General features: G+C 39.1%; 1 pseudogene; it reads left to right on the plus strand.

Annotated features, from left to right (window-relative positions):
- Positions 1-14153, plus strand: part of LOC131748215 (sharpin-like) — a 106954-nt pseudogene that overhangs the window by 53426 nt on the left and 39375 nt on the right.

A 14153-nucleotide genomic window follows, 5' to 3' on the forward strand; every position in this document is an offset into this window, starting at 1 on the left:
ATGGTTTCACTGGTAAATTCTACCAAACATTTAAGAAAGAAATTGTACCAATATATCCCAGAGGGAGGGAACACTTCCTAACTCATTCTATGAAGCCATCATTACCCTAATAACAAAACAAGATGACATTACATGAAAGGAAAACTACAGACCAGATGACATTACAGGAAAGCAAAACTACAAACCAGTATCTCTCATTAACATTATGCAAAAATCGTCAACAAAATATTAGTAAATCAAATCAAAAATAACTATATATACTACTTTCAAGTGGGAATTATTACAGGTGTGCAAGGCTGGTTCAATATTCAAAAAAATCAGTCTAATCCACTACATGAGCCTGGAGTATCTCAAGGTGCCAGAACATTCAAAAGTGCTCAAACAAAAAACCCACCATCACAACAATGAACTGGAACAATCTGAAAATAAAGTAGTACTGGATTATAACACAAATTGTAATATAAATATCTATGAATCTACACTGATACAAATAAATGATTGAGTAAATAAATGGGGGACAATAACTCTCCAAAGAACTCTTCTTTGGAGAAGAGTTCCAAATAGTTTATGTAGATACACAGCCCTTAAAGAGTGGAGCACAACTCCTCACTCCTTAAGGGTGTGTAACTCACAGTGAGTTTCTTCCAAAGAAGACAGCATGGAAAAGGAGGGAAAAGAGAGTAACATTACAGTGGAGAAAACTGACAAACACTCCCTCAGCCAGGTGATCAAGGTCAACATCAACAGTGAGATTGCTTTGGGTAGTATAGTCATTTTCACAATATTGATTCTTCCTATCCAAGAACATGGTATGTCTCTCCATCTGTTTGCGTGATCTTTGATTTCTTTCATCAGTGTTTTATAGTTTTCTATATCATAAGATACAATGTGATGAGAACTCTGATATAACTTTTATGATATAATGTGATGAGAACTTTACCCCTGTGATCATCCTTCCAAAAACACATTACCCTAGTATAATCATGAGAAAAATATCAAACAAATTCAAACTGACAGACATTCTACAAAATACCTGACCAGGAACCCTAAAAACTGGCAAGGTCACCAAAAATAAGGAAAGTCTGAAAAATCATGACAACCCGAGGAGCCTAAGGAGACATGGAGTCTAAATGTAATATGTGGTGTCCTGGAAGGGATCTTGGAACAGAAGATGGACATTAGAGAAAAACTGAGGAAATCTGAATAAAGTATGCAATTTAGTTAATAATCAATGTATCAATATTGACTTATTAATGGACAAATGTCCCATATTAGTATAAGATGTTAATACGTGAAACTGGATATGGGATATATGAGAACTCTCTGTACCATCTTTGCAATAATTCTGTAAATCTAAAACTGCTCTAAAATTAAAAGTTTACCTTAAAAATGATCATTATTGCTTTTAAATTACCATAGCTCAACACCCATTTATGATAAGAACTCTCCAGAAAGTGGGCATAGACGGAACCCACCACAACATAACAAAGGCCATATATGACAAACCCACAGCAAACATCATTCTCAATGGTGAAAACCTGAAAGCATTTTCCTCTAAGATCAGGAACAAGACAAAGATGTCCACTCTCGCCACTCTTATTCAACATAGTTTTGGAAGTCCTAGCCACAGCAATCAGAGAAGAAAAAGAAATAAAAGGAATCCAAACTGGAAAAGAAGAAGTAAAACTGTCACTGTTTGCAGATGACATGATACCGTACATAGAAAATCCTAAAGATGCCACCAGAAAACTACTAGAACTAATCAATGAATCTGGTAAGGTTGCAGGATACAAAATTAATGCACACAATTAATGTGCAGAAATCTCTTGCATTCCTATACACTAACAACGAAAAATCAGAAAGAGAAATTAAGGAAACAATCCCATTTACCAGCGCAACAAAAAGAATAAAATAGGTAGGAATAAACCTACCTAAGGAGGCAAAAGACCTGTACTCAGAAAACTATAAAACACTGATGAAAGAAATCAAAGATCATGGAAACAGATGGAGAGACATACCATGTTCCTGGATAGGAAGAATCAATATTGTGAAACTGACTATACTACCCAAAGCAATCTACAGATTCAATGCAATCCCTATCAAACTACCACTGGCATTTTTCACAGAATTAGGGGAAAAAATCTTAACATTTGTATGGAAACACAAAAGACCCCGAATAGACAAAGCAATCTTGAGAAAGAAAAATGGAGCTGGAGGAATCAGGCTTGCTGGCTTCTGACTATACTTCAAAGCTACAGTCATCAAAACAGTATGTACTGGCACAAAAACAGAAATACAGATCAGTGGAACAGGATAGAAAGTCCAGAGATAAACCCACGCACCTATGGTCACCTAATCTATGACAAAGGAGGCAAGAAGATACACTGGAGAAAAGACAATCTCTTCAATAAGTGCTGCTGGGAAAACTGGACAGCTACATGTAAAAGAATGAAATTAGAACACTCCCTAACACCATACACAAAAATAAACTCAAAATGGATTAAAGACCTAAATGTAAGGCCAGAGACTCAAAATGGTTTAAAGACCTAAGTGTAAGGCCAGACACTCTAAAACTCTTAGAAGAAAACAAAGGCAGATCAGTCTCTGACATAAATCTCAGCAAGATATTTTTGATCCACCTCCTAGAGTAATGAAAATAAAAACAAAAATAAACAAATGGGATCTAATTAAACTTAAATGCTTTTGCACAGCAAAAGAAATAATAAACAAAACAAAAAGACAACCCTCAGAATCAGAGGAAATATCTGCAAACAAAGAACCCAACAAGGGATTAATCTCTAAAATATACAAACAGTTCATGCAGCTCAACAGCACTAAAACAAATAACCCAATCAAAAAATGGGAAGACCTAAATAGACATTTCTCCAAAGAAAACATACATATAGCCAAGAAGCACATGAAAAGATGCTCAACATCACTACTTATTAGAGAAATGGAAGTCAAAACTACAATGAGGTTTCACCTCACACTGGTCAGAATGGCCAACAACAAAAAATCTACAAACAATAAATGCTGGAGAGGGTGTGAATAAAAGGGAACCCTCCTACACTGTTGGTAGGAATGTAAATTTGTACAGCCACTATGGAGAACAGTATGGAGGTTCCTTAAAAAATCTAAAAATAGAACTACCATATGACCCAGCAATCCCACTCCTGGGCATATACCCAGAGAAAACCATAATTCGAAAAGATACATGCAGCCCAACGTTCATCGCAGCACTATTTACAACAGCCAGGACACGGAAGCAACCTAAATGTCCATCGACAAGGAATGGATAAGGAAGATGTGGTACATATATACAATGGAATATTAGCCATAAAGAAGAACAAAATAATGCCATTTGAAGCAACATGGATGGACTTAGAGATTGTCATACTGAGTGAAGTAGGTCAGACACAGAAAGACAAATATCATATGAGATCGCTTATATGTGGAATCTAAAAGAAGGGTACAAATGAACTTATTTACAAAACAGAAGTAGAGTCACAGATGTAGAAAACAAACTTATGGTTACCAGGGGATAAAGGGGGGAGGGATAAACTGGGAAATTGGGATTGACACATACACACTACTAGATATAAAATGGTTAACTAATAAGAACCTGCCGTATACCTCAGGGAACTCTACTCAATACTCTGTAATGACCGATAAGGAAAAAGAATCTAAAAAAGAGTGGATATATGTACACGTATAACTGATTCACTTTGCTGTACACCTGAAACTAACATAACATTGTAAATCAACTACACGCCAATAAAAGTTTTTAAAAATAATTTTAAAATTGTTTAAGTTTAAAAAATTTAAAAATTACCATAGCATGTTAAAAGATTTTTCAGGGTGAGCGACACAGGTGGAACGATTTATCATGGTCCCCATTCTAACGTCCATATACACAAATACATCTGTCCAACGGACCAATTTGTGTATCAGCCCCACGTTGATAGATTCTGCTTCACCAGCTGTCCCTATTTCTAAGAAAATGGGTCAATTCAACTTGCAGACATCCCAGCCAGGCTCCATACCCACACCTGCACACACAAGTGCTACACTTGTATTCACCAGATTGACAGATGATTAACTGATAGTTATCGGTTATGAAAAATTAAACTAGAAAGATAAAAGGCAAAACTTGACTATTTCGTTCTACCTTTGAATTGTATTGCTTTGGGCCAACCATTGTTGCAACACAGACTGGGTTAGCATACTCCTTTCTTTTCTTTCCTTTCCCCCCTGTTTAATGGTGAAAAGGCAGGCCAAAGCAAGGAAGAAAGGAGGGAAGCTTCAGGAGAGGGAAAATCCAGAAGCTGAGTCCAAGCCCCTAATTAATTAACTTGGCTACAGAAGCTCTATTATCTCTCTCTCATCTTCTGACTTCTAAGTGACAATCCTATTATTTGTCACAAATTTCCTTCTGTCTTGGCTTCGGGCTTTACAGATGACTGGCGCTTTTCAATTGTGAGAATGGTTTACCTTTCTGGCTGAGCAGCCTCTCAAAAATCATTTTATTAGGGGGAAAGAAAACAGGGCTAGCAGCTAAGTGAGTTCTCTCTTGGCAGCGTACCTTTTTATTTCTGAATTTCACTGTGACTTGCTTGCCTGGTCCCTCTGCCACCGTCTAGTCTAACATCCTAATAACAGCCTGTAACTTGTAATTTGGGTTTTCAAAGCTGTATTTTTCAGGCATCTTCTCTCCGTCCAAATCAAAGACACCATTTCAATGTCAGACGGAGGGACAATGAGAGAAAACCTTTGCAGGCACATGTGCGTGTCCACACACACAGGTGCACAGGCACGCATACACACGCACGTTATCAGGTCAAAGTCTTGCCTGAATTCTAGCTCAAGTATCTTCTGTTTTTCTCTTTCCTCTGTTTCTGAGCGCCTAGCTTCCTGGGCTATAAAGGAAGTTCGGAGTTTGGGTTATTCTGTTACTATTATTCGGCGACCTTAAATAGAGTTCGAACTATTATATTTTCAAATCAATATTGAACAGTCTTCCACAGATGTAGAGAATGGACTTGAGGACACGGGGAGGGGGAAGGGGAAGCTGGGACGAAGTGAGAGAGTGGCATGGACATATACACACTGCCAAACATAAAACAGATAGCAAGTGGGAAGCAGCCGCATGGCACAGGGAGATCAGCTCGGTGCTTTGTGACCGACCGCCTAGAGAGGTGGGGTAGGGAGGGTGGGAGGGAGACACAAGAAGGAAGAGATATGGGGATATACGTGTATGTATAGCTGATTCACTTTGTTATACAGCAGAAACTAACACACCATTGTAAAGCAATTATACTCCAATAAAGATGTTTAAAAAAATATATTGAACAGTCTTCTACCAAAGATACAGAGATCTTTGCGAATAAAAGCATTCTGACCGTCAAGAACATTTAATTTAAGCACACAAGCATCTTGTATTATTGCTTGAGTCTTTATATTTTCAACTTTATTCATCTGTTCTATGCTCCATGCCAATAGTGATTAAATTAGTAAAACTTACTGTGCTCAGAGTGTCTTCCAACATGAGGAAGAATTTTTTACATATCTCCACCCAGTTACTGCTTCCCACAAACGTTCCCACCTCTTAAATAGAAATAGTTTACAAACACTTCTAAGGGAAAGTTAGTGTATCTTTTTCAGCTGTTGAAATTCTAGAGCTGTAAGTGACTAAAAATAATGAGGCCAATGCTTCATTTTCAATACAAATAATAATTTGTAAATACAATAAACTAGCATTATTAGCAAACACATGCCACAGTATACATTATTTTATCCCCTAAGTTTGTGACTCTGCTCAAATTTAGATAATCAGAGGAGGCAATAGAATGACGAGATTCCTACCAAGCATGGAGTTGCACTATCTTTAATATATGAGGCTGATGTGCCAAGAAATGACCATTAGCAAATTAAACAATTGTGCTGTTATAAGAATTAAATTCCCTAATTTAGCTCTTCTATTAAGTTTTACCTTAATTTCCAACTGTTGCTAGTGGTTAGAAAGTAAAAGTATTTGGCTATCACAAATATGCTTAAATTTACATCCCACATGTTTCACGCACCCTAAACTATATTATATAGGTGAATATATGTACACATTTTTACCTTACCTTGATCCAAAAAGGACTTCAAGCCATTTACAAATGTTCCTGTAAAGTAGCAAAATAAAGGCCCATTAAAAGTTAAAAACATAGGAGCCAAAAGGTAACTAATCACAGGAAACTAACAGGAAGCCATTAATAAGGTTGGAACACAATGGCATTCATGCCAGAGGTAGACCAATACTTTTGGCTCTGAGCTTGCCAACTGCCAATAGGAATATGGATGCAATTTCAAGTATCATAAAATGTACAAGGAAAAACGAAAGCATGTGCTCACATAAAGCACTACTGCTGAGACCAGAGGACTAAATATGCCCCAATTCTCTCTCAGAAAGATCAGAGATTAATTCTACTGAAAAAAATATCCATATGGGCAGATGCAAACTATTATATACAGGATAGATGAACAACAAGGTCATACTGCATAGCACAGGGAACTATATTCAATATCCTGTGATAAACCATAATGGAAAAGAATATGATAAAGAATATATATATATATGTATTACTGAATCACTCTGCTGTACAGCAGAAATTAACACATTGTAAATCAACTATACTTGAATAAAATTTTAAAAATATTTATCCAGTGAAACGTTCTGTAGCACTATGATTTTTTTTTTTAAAAAAATTAATACTAGCTAGGATTCTATTGAGTTGCCTATATAACTGACTCGGGTACTCAGTTCTCTGGGTTGTCAATTAGTGTATTTTAGATTTTCTAGCAATGGTACCTAGCCAGGGGTGGTATGGCTTTGGAACCATGGGCGGGCAACTGTTAATTGTTAAAATGATGGGAGGTGCGCACCACTTGCTGAACAAGGTCTGGGGGTTTTAACATACTACAGTGCATAGGAAAGTCAGAGACAATAAAGAATTCTAATGTCCCAAATGACAATTGCAGCCCCATGGAGAATTACTGAGAGAAACGAATGGATTCCATGTCTTTCAAATTATCCTTCTACAGATATTGTTGCTCTTGGCCAACCTATTAAAAGGTATTGTACGGCACTGAACTCAAAATTATACTCCCTGGCAAGTACTCAAAACACTTTTAAAGCTAATACTTCTGACCATAGCATAAAGCCTTACTTAAATAACAATTTTCCTATGGATGGAAATTTATCCATAAAGAGGCAAGACAGTAAAATAGATCTGCTTATCTTTCCTCCTTCTGTAGCCGGAAGTCAATGACTGAGAAGAGCCATCGTGTTGTCCATCTGTAGTATGTGCATACTGTATATATATCACTGCATATGCACATGCGGTCCAAGCATAAGTAACAGTTCTTTCTGATTCTTGGATCAACCCGGAATTTTCATACATGGCTTTCTTCCTTAGTCTAACACCAGGACCCGGTATAATGACTCTGGCCTTAGCGTTCAACCCATCCAAAGTTTCATTCATTAAACGTCTCTTCATTTCAAAATCCTCAACACCAGGGCGCTCTCATTTGTTCTATAGTTTTATTATTACTGGCTTTAAGAAATGTTATTACTACATTATCAAAATATTTCTTCTGTCTTCAATCTGCAGTCCATATCACAATAGGGTAATATTTTGATGAATAAACCAAACCAACAGGTCATTCATTCTAAGAAATTGCTTTTTTTTTCTCCTACTTAATCATCACTCCCTACCCCTCCACCCAATAAAAATATACTATGGCCACTGAGGCTCTGGGGAGATCGAACACAATCAAATGCAGGGAATTCAGCCACATTTTTGGTTTTGAAACTCATGACAAAGACACTGTCTTGAAATTCAAAATGTTTGATAAGCAAGAGCTTGGAATTTTGGAATTCAGAAGGCAAACCTTGTGCCAAGGGAGATGGGGGGAGGGAAGGACTGGGAGGTTGGGCTTAGCGGATGTAAACTAGTATATGTAGGATGGATAAACAACAAGGTCCTCCTGTACAGCACAGGGAACTAAATTCAATATCCTGTGATAAACCATAATGGAAAAGAATATGAAAAAAATGTCTATACGTGTATAATTGAGTCACTGCTGTACAGCAGAGATTGGTACAACATTGTAAATCAACTCTACTACAATCAAAAAATTTTAAAGTCAAAAGGCAAGCCTTGAAGGAACAAAACATCAAATTTATGCCTTAGTCAATAGAGAATGGAGAAGAGGCCAGATTGTTCATTCTGAGGCTAAGACAACGGCTGCCCAGGCAAAGGAGAAAAAGAGGGAAGCATTACCCAGGAGCCAGGCTGGTTGGGAAAGGGGTGAGAGGACTGGACTCTTCAAGTCACTGCAAAGAAAGGAGCTGAGCCAGCACTGGAGAAATATCACGGCCTCTGGTCAAGCAAGAACCACCCATTGCCAGAACCAGGGAGCCATAAGGAAGCTAAGCCAGCCCCCAAAACTATCCAGCAAGGTACGGGAGAACCCCCCACTTCATCCCTACACCAAGGAGCTATAACCATTATCCTGCTTTTTTGCCAAGCAGCAAGGACCTCCCATGAGCGGGAGCCTGCACGTCATTCATTGATGACCTAGCAAGAACTGCCTGTAAGAATAAGAAATTTTTTGGACCCATCCATGTGGACAATTGCCCTGTCAAGAGCTTAGTTTAATTATCAGACCCTCCCAGCAGAGAGCAGAGCTTTGGACAACCAGAGGGAAAACAGTGATGTGAAAATGAGAAACCGCAACACTTCTGTTTGCTTAGGACTTCAATCCAGCCTGAAATCTCTTTGTCGGGCCTCGCTTTACAATATCCCACAGCTCTTCCGCAACCGTCTGTCTTACACACAACTTGCCTGAGTGCATATTACCCTAATACCACTACGTACAAGATCAGAATAATTCAACATTTTTAAAAATACAGTTTAAGACATATAAAAATGGAATTGTTCTGTTGAAGCAGGGCCAGGGGCTTCAGAGCCCTTGCTGTTTGGCCTCTTACTACGCCCACCCTCACTGCTAGCAGCTCAGGTGACCCCCGTTATCTTTCTGTGAAAACACAACTTGCAAACTATTCTTCTAGAGTTTTCTGGCAAGGATTTGGTTTTGTCTCTTAATGTGCAATGACGATTTCTAAATATCAGGCTGTATTCCCACCGCATCAGAATCACCTGGAAAGTATTTATGTCTTTATTGTCCCTACTCTGGAGCCTGTGACCCACTGGTCTGAGATAGGGCCCCCAAATCTGTTTTTAACAAGCTTCCCAGGTGACACAGACGTTCAGGCAGGTTTCCAACCTGCTGAGGTAAAGCTTACAGGTGGTGCTATTAAAATCCCTCAAAGACCCTCAAACAGCACCAAACCTTCATTGACCTTCTCTGGAGACGCTGACTTAATGCGCCATCTGATCCACTCCCATGTGACTCTTCGGCCTTCTTGGGATTTATTTGGAAGCCAGCTTTTACCCTGAGGAGCAAACGTGATTCCATGTCAACCCCCACCTTTATTTTCCAAGTGACTCTAATGGTATGTTTTCGCTCTCATTTTCCATTTTATTCTGCAGGCAGGATACATGTACTTTGCACTGAAATAAAAGGCTTTTTCCTATTTAAGTCCCTGTATCGTCAGTAGCCACTGAAGTTTTAGAGTGAAGATTAGTACAAGAAAGTTTTGTAAATGAAATGCTGACGAGCTGCTCTGAAGCTTCTTTTCAATTTTTTTCTTTCCACAGAGGTTATGGTTTGAAGCAGGCTTTGAAGTAAACGAACCCATTAATCAGGCACTAAAACGCTGCTACAGCAGTTTAAAACTATATCAATGAAAGTGTATTCTGGAAACCTTTTGCCAAAACTGTCCAGCTTGATTGATTGTTTTGTATATACATATATCTTCTGTTCCCCTAGTGCTGCTGTGTTCCTGACTACAGGCCAGTCAATGTGAATGGCGATATGGTAAACTAAGCATTCTACAATGAAAGGAGACGCATTTAGGCTGCACACACCTCAACTAAATAACAAAGCAAGTCAATATTGTCTTTGGCCACTGCTTTGGGTTCTCCTATTACCCCATCAATCTTTTCCTGGCCAATGGTTCAGAACTGCCCCTCCCAACGAAGGCAATCTCCTGAGCTCAGCGCCCTCACTTTTTTAGAAGCTTTCTCCAGCGTCAGCACGGTAGCACTGCACTGTCTCTTCTGACAACCTGTTCTATTTTCTTCATTAAGAGTTATCATCTTTTGTTCATCATTGCTCTCCTCCACTGGAATGGAAAATTCGCGAGCAGGACCCTGTCTGCCCTGTCCTCACAGGATAACCAGAGCCAAGGTCAGCACATCATAGGCACTCGAGAAATATTTGTGGAGCTTAACAGAAGGAGCCCAATGCGCTGAAAATCAATTGGCCAAATATCTGCTCTCCAAAAGTCCAAATACAACTTGATTTGCTACTTGCCAATTGGATGGGAAAAAAAAAGTCCTAAAAATGCTAGAAGAGGGTTGAAAGAGAAAATGGCACACCAGAGGACCCAAGGAATTCGATAGAAACTGAGAAAAAACGTCCCGCTTGAACTTCTGCAATGTTGTATAATGAAAAGTACTTTTCTGATTATTAAATATATTTGTAAAAATATCAAACCACTGTATCAGTCTTAGTTTGCAACAAACTGATTCTTCTTTAAAATGCTGCTACAAAGACAAAATGAGAACTAGTCAAGTAAAAAAAAAACTTTACAGAAATCTCCCAAAGCTGTTAGGACTATCCGTTCAGTATCAAATGCAGTGACCTTTATAAAGATTTAATACAGGGACATAAGTTTTAGGTAAGTCGATGAACTTAGTAGGTTAGGCTAACTGGTCACTTGAAAAACACTGTTATTTAACATATCAATTATTCAGCCTATAGATTTTAGCTATTTAGCTAGCATCTTACTCTGGACCTAGAATTTTACTATTCCCACCTTACAGTGGATGAACCTGAGGTCCACTAGCTTGCCCACGGTTACCTAGGCAGTAAGCAGGAAAGCTGGCCTTCAGCTTGGAGTCTTTCAAAATCTGGAGTCTGAGCCTCCAACACAAAGTGGTACTGCCTACCCAGAAGACCCTCCGCAGTCTAGGACTTAGTTATCAAAGGTTTCGACACTTTTAGAATGCTTCTGCAAGACCAAGATAATACGTAGTAACATACTTTGTAGAAGGCAGCAATCTGAAATCAAGGCTGCTTACTGAGCAAGTACCAGTAGGCTGCGGAGGTATGTGAATGCTTCTGAAGCTCTTATCTTCTGCTCAAGATGACTCAAGAAGTCACTCTCGTGAGGAGTCTGAATTTTACTAGGAAAAGTGCGTGCTATAGATGAGAGGTATTTACAAACCTGGGATGTGTGAAAATCTTACCAGGTATGTCCAGCATCTAGTGAAAGTCAACTTCAAGGTCCTTGCAGACAGAGAGAGAATATACCATACAATGGCAGCCTTGGGTAATCATGAGTTTTCTGCACTGGCCTCTTTATTTTTCTGAGCAATACGGTAAGCAGGGCCATTGGCCAAGATAAAGAGCTGGTGAGTACCGTGCAGCTGCAGGAGATGACTCAGAGACACTCAAAAGATTATTCCTCCCCATTTGTCACAAACTAGACATTTCTTTGCACCAACCTTTTAAACATTCAGCTACCTCCCGGGATTCTTAATCCTCACATAGGTTATTTTTGTTGGTTTTCTTGCTCTTTCAAAAAGATACGAATTCAGTTTTCTCTTCATAGATTTAAGCTAAAGCCCAACAGTTTTAAATGATTTTTCTCAGCGTCACTGAGCTCATCACTGGTGGAGTATGGATGTGCAACAGTCTTAATTTTCCCAGGCCAGAGTTCTCTATGTTATCAATGGTTTTCAAGCATTTTTAAACAATGGAACCGTTTTTCCTCTGGACCAAATCTTACGTAACCTCAATATATGTGACTGATCAAGGCTGCATTAGTATAGAATTGCTTATGGGTATTTTGTGCCACATTTACTTATAACATCAATCAAAGACAAAAATGAGATTTTTGAAAATTCTCAAGCTGGGGATTATGGATGCCAACAGATCAGTCTTGACATCCAATTTTTCTTTATTTTATGACACAGTGTAGTGCTGAGAAAATCCTGACTCAGAAAAGTAATTGCAAGTGGTAACAGTTTTTAATAACTGCCCTTTGCAACTGCTCTTGAATCAAACTTTGCCCTCAAACCAAACTCTTGAAAAGGCCTTGGAAAACTATGCCTGGAACATAGTTCGGAAACCTCTGCAATTAAACTCTGTTCCTTTTCCATCTTTGACACATCCCTGCCAATTACTTTATTCAGTTCAATATGAGAAGTCATCAACAGACTCAATGTTGACTGAGGACGATTTTTTAAAAAAAAAGGAGCCTGTTGGAAGACGGAAAAAAGAAAGGGGAAAGCGAAACGAAGGGTGCAGTTTTCACTCTAGCGCAATTCATTGAAAACCGACTCAGCAAATGAGCAGTTTGCCAAATGACTGGTTAATCAAATGTACTGACTTATACAAAATGTGTTTCTTATGATTATATATAGTTCAGGGCATTTTGCATTGAATGTGATGCTTTTAACAGCCTTTTGAAGGCTTCCGCGAAATTTCGGTGGAATGGTTTTCATTTTGCTTTCAGAGCAGCGTTTTAAGGAGAGTACAGTTGACTTCGCTCCATCAACCAGTAACTCTCAAGAGCAGGGAGGGAGACCTCCAGCCTGCAAAAGTCACTCCTGGGCCGCCCACCCCAGAGAGGGGGTTACTAATGGGCAGAGAATGAAGAGACTAGGGGGCAGATGGAGAAAAGAAGAGGGGCAGAGAACCCGAAGAGCATGAGGCCTACGTGACAGAGTGAGGGAGGAGCTAACGCGAGAGGCGGGGAGGACTGAAGAGTGAGGCTTGGAATGGGCAGAATCCAAAGGGCCCAGAGTGCAGGCAAGTTCCGGCTCTTCAGAGCCCTCCTTGCTAGTTCCTCGAGTATGAGTGGATGTAAACTTCATAAGAAATCAGGTTTTGGAAGTGGGTAAAATTGCTGACTATAAGACATGCATTCCTAAAACACGTGGAGGAAAATGAGGGTATTATCAAATCCTCCTCCCCACCCAAATATATATATATATATATATACACGCAGAAAGCATACACCCCCAGAAGTGTGGAGATCAGGCCTGGAATGAGAAAGCAACTTTCCCACAAGTCCAACTAGAGGCAAACCTTGGATTAAAACCAGACCTGATTCTTAGACTAATGCCTTTCTTATTGCTTCTTATGGTGAATAATGCCTGTCTGAACATTTGCCTTCATTGCCTCTTAGAGATTTCTCCCCCAAATAAAACCAAAGTAAAACAAAATTACATTATCCAAGTTAACTGTCCTTTTGAAATGACTAAATAAATGGGCTAGAGCTTAAACCTATCCAAAAGACATAACTCTCCTGAAAATGAAGTCCTTCTTAAACCTAAATTTAGTCATCAGGTTTTTAGACACTTCTGTTGAAACATGCCTAATTTTTAGAGGTTTAGAGGTGGCTATGCTTTTTCCCCTTCATTGAAGACTTCCTGCAAATGAGACATGCAGCCATTTTATAAAAATGATAAATTGGTCTGTTACAAGTAGCACAGGATCCTATTCCTCATGTCTCTTTCTCCTCTCACACTGTATCACTTCCTGGAAGTATTAATAGTTGCATTTCATTTTCCTGTATAAATATTTAAGGACTGTAATTCTGCCCAGTTGACACTGGCAGTGCCTATGCACGGTGATGTTTCATTATCTGCTCCTCCTGTCAACATAATCTTGTCAAACTTTGTTTCCAATAAATAGGGCAGGCTGTATTTGGAATACTTTAATCACGGAGCCCAGTCATATCACTTTCAATCATGGCCTGCTTACAAACCCCCAGCTAAGAGGTGAAGTTACATGGAACAATAACCCGTGAGAGGCGTGCCAATATATTTTCATTAGTCAATGACACCCAGCTGCAGAGAGAAATTAGGCTGTGTCCTTTAAAACCCATCGTTCCCTTGTGGCAGGACCACAGCCGGCCCGATTGGCTCCACCAAACCTTCCTGCCATTGTTCAGTGAATGCTCCAGCTGG

Source organism: Kogia breviceps, chromosome X (assembly GCF_026419965.1).
Source record: "Kogia breviceps isolate mKogBre1 chromosome X, mKogBre1 haplotype 1, whole genome shotgun sequence".
NCBI lineage: Eukaryota > Metazoa > Chordata > Mammalia > Artiodactyla > Physeteridae > Kogia > Kogia breviceps.